At 44.9% G+C, this 5,782-nt stretch overlaps 1 pseudogene across 1 annotated transcript; it reads right to left on the bottom strand.

Moving 5' to 3' along the window:
• Positions 1–2,641: 2,641 nt before the first annotated feature.
• LOC308467594 (transmembrane protein 256 homolog pseudogene) lies at positions 2,642–3,348 on the bottom strand (annotated as a pseudogene). The gene has a single exon. The product of its transcript is annotated as a transmembrane protein 256 homolog pseudogene (transcript).
• Positions 3,349–5,782: the final 2,434 nt, after the last annotated feature.

The raw sequence follows: 5,782 nt of genomic DNA on the forward strand, positions 1-5,782 counted from the left end.
GTGTTATATCGCAAACTGTTCCCCCAAGGAAAACACCCTAGCAGTTTCTTGCTGCAGCCCCAGCCCCAAACCTCACCCTGCCAGCCCCACAAATCCCACTCCCAGCCAAGTTCTGTATGCCTCACCCCTTCCTTCTCCTCTATAAGTACCCCAAAGCCTAATTTTCAACAACTGTGTCTTTCCGCAGTTGCTTCTAATCCTGCAGATATCCTCCACCTGCTGTCCAGGGACCCAATACAGCATCTATGCAAGAGGGAAATCCAGAGGCCTGACATCAGCACACCCTGTGGCATGACTGCACAGCCTATAGTGGCAAAGGACTGAGGACCCCCGGAATTTTAAAGAAGGGGTGGGCCCCTTCAAAATTCCCTGGGACAGTGAGACTTTAACACTCCCTATGGTGTGCTTGAGATATCGAGGGGGTCAAGGTACTCCCAAAATTTTCAATAGGCGTGGGCCCCCTCAAAATTCCCTGGGATCACACAATGTCAGCACACCCCCATGGTGTGCTTGTGACATATACAAGATGGGGAGGCCAAGGACTCCAAATTTTCAAGGGGGTGCCCCCCTCAAAATGCCCTGGAACGGTGTGATGTCAGCACATGCCATCTAAGGGGACATGGGCTGAGGGCCCCCAATATGTTGAAGGGCCCCCTCAAATTCCCTGGGGTCATGCAGTTTCAGCACACCCCATGTTGTGCTCATGCCGTCTAGGGGGACATGGGCTGAGGGCCCCCAAAATGTTGAAGCGCCCCCCTCAAAATTCCCTGGGGTCATGCAATTTCAGCACACCCCATGTTGTGCTCATGCCATCTAAGGGGACATGGGCTGAGGGCCCCCAAAATGTTGAAGCGCCCCCCTCAAATTCCCTGGGGTCATGCAGTTTCAGCACACCCCATGTTGTGCTCATGCCGTCTAGGGGGACATGGGCTGAGGGCCCCCAAAATGTTGAAGCGCCCCCCTCAAAATTCCCTGGGGTCATGCAATTTCAGCACACCCCATGTTGTGCTCATGCCGTCTAGGGGGACATGGGCTGAGGGCCCCCAATATGTTGAAGGGCCCCCCTCAAAATTCCCTGGGGTCATGCAGTTTCAGCACACTCCATGTTGTGCTCATGCTGTCTAGGGGGACATGGGCTGAGGGCCCCCAAAATGTTGAAGGGCTCCACTCAAAATTCCCTAGGGTCATGTCATGCAATTTCAGCACACCACATGATGTTCTTGTGCCATCTAGGGGGGCATCGGCTGAGGGGCCCCAAAATGTTGAAGCGCCCCCCTCAAAATTCCCTGGGGTCATGCAGTTTCAGCACACCCCATGTTGTGCTCATGCCATCTAAGGGGACATGGGCTGAGGGCCCCCAAAATGTTGAAGGGCCCCCCTCAAAATTCCCTGGGGTCATGCAGTTTCAGCACACCCCATGTTGTGCTCATGCCGTCTAGGGGGACATGGGCTGAGGGCCCCCAATTTTTTGAAGGGCCCCCCAAAATTCCCTGGGGTCATGCAATTTCAGCACACTCCATGTTGTGCTCATGCCGTCTAGGGAGACATGGGCTGATACCCCGGGATGCACCACTGAATTTTTCTTCAAACATCTGTGGGCCTGGTGTGACACAATATCAAATTTCTAGACTGGCCCGTACGGGCAGGGGTACCTTTACCTTTTACCTTATCCATTCTCTCAACCAACAAAAACAAGCCGCCTCGTAGTAAATTTTTAGATCTTTTGCATCTGTCAATATTTTATACTCAATTCTTGGCTTTTTAACCTGCTAGATAAATTTAGACAATCTTCTTTGCCATACATTAAATTGTTTTGTTCCACTGATAACCGGAATTGTCTGAAATCAAAACAACAGTCTCAGTAACACGTTCATTTTGATAGTTGAGATTCTACCCATCATTGATAATTTCATTCTAGTCCATATCTCCAGATCTCTCTTCACTTCATTCCACACCTTTTCATAGTTGTCTTTAAAGAGGTTTAGATGTGAGCCAGACTCTAGGTATTTTACCTTTTTTTCTATCGACATACCTGTCTTTTGTTGTAGTTCTCCTATTTCTTTACTGTCCAAATTTTTAGTTAATATTTTTGTCCTATTTTTGTTGAGCTTAAAGCCTGCTAATTGCCCATACTCATCAATCTTTTTCAAAGCTTCTATTGCACTGGACATAGGTTGTTCTAAATTCAAGACAACGTCGTCGGCAAAGGCCTTATACTTATATTCTTTTGAGCCTACACCAATTCCCTTTATTTCTTTTGTTGCTTCTCTTTTCCTCAACAGGACCTCTAGTATTGTTATAAATAACAATGGCGATAGCGGGCACCCCTGTCTGGTTCCCTTTGTTATCTCAATTTTGTCTGTGAAGTTATTATTAACTATCAATTTAGCATATTGTTCCGAATAAATAGTCCGAATACCATTTAAACGTTTTTCACCGATATCCATAAATCCTAAATTTCTTTTCATAAAATGCCAAGACACATTATCAAATTCTTTTTCAGCATCCAGAAACATTAGGGCGGCTTGTTTGTCTCTCCTGGAGTCCAGATATTCCATTATATCAATTATATTTCTTTCTTCCCGCTCCCCCCACGGAATAAATTTATTCACAGGAAAAAAAGGTGTGTGGGTTTTTAAAAAAGTGAAATCACTCTCATCATTTATTAAGTTAAAAAAACAGCAATTGAAAAGCACCAATCAGACATTGCATTTCGAGGCCTCCATCGCAAACTCAAATCTGGTTGCAATTTTTTTTGGGGGGGGGGAAGGATCTTGGCTTTTTTAAAAGGGATTTGGCATTCGGGGAATTCCAAGATGCAGGATAGAGATGCATTCGGGGCGGGCTAAAGACCTCGAGGGATCCCACTCTGACATTTGGAAATCTCTCCTCTCCTAGGGCTCCCTTCTGGCTAGCCTAAGGGAGGAGGGAGGGGCAGGGCTGGCTGCCCTGGCGTTGGGAGATGGGGGCCACATGGGGACAGAACGGGGTGTCAAGGGGCCATGGCGATCCAGCCAAGGATGAGGAGGGAACCACCATACGGGGCTGCCTTGGTCAGGATCGGGTCCCCTGTCACGGCGTGGTAATATCAGAGAACATCCCCATGCCCAGAGACAGGATGCTGCCGGCCATCATGGGATAGCGGCAGTGGGGCACAGCCAGGAGGGCCAGGCTGTGGAGGAAGTGGTATTTGTTGGCCATCTCGTAGAGCTCTTTCAAGTCGTCATCTCGGTCGCTGCGACGGAAATTGTGAGCCCCGTAGGTGGCCGCCCCGATGGCCGCAGCCCCGCTCAGCGCAACAAGCCGTCGGAAAAACGCCCCGGCTCCCGCCATATCAATTATATTTCTAACATTGTCCTTCATCTGTCTACCAGGTAGAAATCCAGTTTGGTTCTTTCCAATCTCCTATCCAAATACATTTTTAAGTCTATTGGCCAATATACTGTCAAATAATTTGTAATCATTATTTAGGAGCGAGATTGGCCTATAATTTTTCACCTGCCTTATGTCCGTGTCTTGTTTGGGAATTAGTGCAATATGGGCTTCTTGCCAAGTAATATATTTTCTTTATTTAAGAGGAAAAACACATTGGTTTAAAACGTTATATATTTCCAGCCTGATGTAGGGGCTGTGTTGTTGTTTTTTAAGCCAAATTCAATGGAAATGCATTGTTTGAAGAGTGAATAGATGTATATGCAGAATATGTAAATGTGCACTGTGAAAGCTTTGTAATATTACTTTTGTGATTTTGGGTAAAATTGATGGATGAAGAAAGTGTTGAACTAAAAGCAAACTGTGTGCTTAACTTGTGTTTGTATCTTTTCGTTTCTAAAGGGACCTTTACAAATTGAATTTAAAATAAACAAGCAAACTCCAAAATTGAAAAAAAAAAATAGAAAAAATAATACTGGTTGGAGCTTTTCTCTGCTTCCTCTAGCTACTCTCCCACAATATATACTGCTGGGGAGGACAAAGCATATGCACAGCTTTGCCACCCATCTCTCAATATGCCCTATACATTTTACTTCTGGTTGGGCTGGAGCTGGCATTTTTCTGATGTCAGCACATTCTGTCACTGTTGCCTCAAAGCCAATAATATTTATGCTTTAAAAATGCAGAGGAAAAGAACGATAATAGTTATTTTATATGGGTACATGGACAAAGTCTTGTTTGCTATGGCAAGTAAAAATTGCACAAAAGAAGAAAAAGTAATTCCACCAGACTTAAGAAATCCATCTTAATATCATTCATAGAGCAATAAATAGCATTAAGTGGGCCAATCCAGACATAGATCATACAACCCTAAACCACTTGGAGACACAAGATGGATTTTGTTCCAGTCAAATAAATCACTTATTTTCTAAGGGAGCAATATTTACAGCAGTGGAAGGGGAACAAATTAACACTATTTTCAGTATAGAAAAGGCCCAGGGGTGGAATTAAGAAGTATAGGCACATTGATCCCACCCACCCCTCACACCCTTTATTTATTTTTTATTAATGAGAACCTACAAACCCACTGTTTTATGGAATTGTAGTTGAACAAGGGAAACAAGAAAATAGTATTGCCGCTCTCTTTTATTGGTTTTGTTAAAATAGGCTTTTCTATTCTGACTGGCCAATTTGACTGCAGCAGCCTGCTGCTGATATTATGGATAATGTTTTCTGAATGAAACTTGGATCAGAATGTTATGCCGTCCTGCATTTCAGATGGAAATAGGAACACTCTTCCTGGCCCAGTCAATTACCACCACCCCCGCTACTTTTTATCAGCCAAGAAGGGCAAGAGTCCGAAGCACAAGTCGTTGCCCTGACTAATACGAACACCTTGTCCACATCCTCAAGCCTTACTATCTGAAAATTATCCAAAACAACAGGACTAGACAGTGCTCTGGACACCCATGAGACTCATCTGCTATAACAGCAGAGTCAAGATCCCAGCGGATGCAAGTGGTTTTATCCTCAAAATGCTTTGCAAACAAGTCACAGTGCTTACACATAGCTACCATTGGTTCCACCACCTCCTTGAGTCGGACTGTCTTTCTTCTTCATTAGCGATCACTTGTAGCTGAGTATACTGCTATCTTCAATACCACTATGTATGCTTAATGATGAGCCCACACCACTGTTCAGTTGTATGCAGCCAGATCTTTCCTCCATCTTTCAACTTGTTTCCTTTCCCTAAGTTCTGCAGTATACCAAGGAGTCAAGTGGGAGAGGATGCTCAGAAGTGATCATGTCAAAAGCCCGAGCCATTCAGATGTTCCAGAGGCTGGCCAGGGCTTTGATAGGAGTGCCAGTCATATCAGACAGAAAAAAATCTCAGCGTTACCTGGAAACCCATTAGATACATCAGCCTCCAGAGGCGGATAATCCTAATAGGTCCCTTGCCTCTAGAAAGGGAAAAAGTGGTGTTATGTACTGAGTTGAATAGGATCCAAACTGCAGCAGTCTGCTTGGTCCTAGAACAATAGGCTCCAAAATGCAGCAGTCTGATTGGTCCTAGAACAATAGGATTCAGAATGCAGCAGTCTGATTGGTCCTAGAACAATGCAGCAGTATGATTGGTTGGCAGGAGCCACCCAATCCAGCTCCAGATAGAAGTGAATCCACAACCTGATTGGCCTACAGGAGAATTCCGGAATTAGCCAATCATGTGCAGCCCACTGTGTAAATAATGTATATAAAGCAGATACTTTGAGGGGACTTCCATTCCCTCCTCACCACCATGAGCTGAATAAAGAGCATGAAATCCACTCTCGACTCTGAGTATATTTCACTG

The sequence above is a fragment of the Podarcis pityusensis genome, assembly GCF_964106645.2.
Source record: "Podarcis pityusensis genome assembly, chromosome: W".
Lineage (NCBI taxonomy): Eukaryota > Metazoa > Chordata > Lepidosauria > Squamata > Lacertidae > Podarcis > Podarcis pityusensis.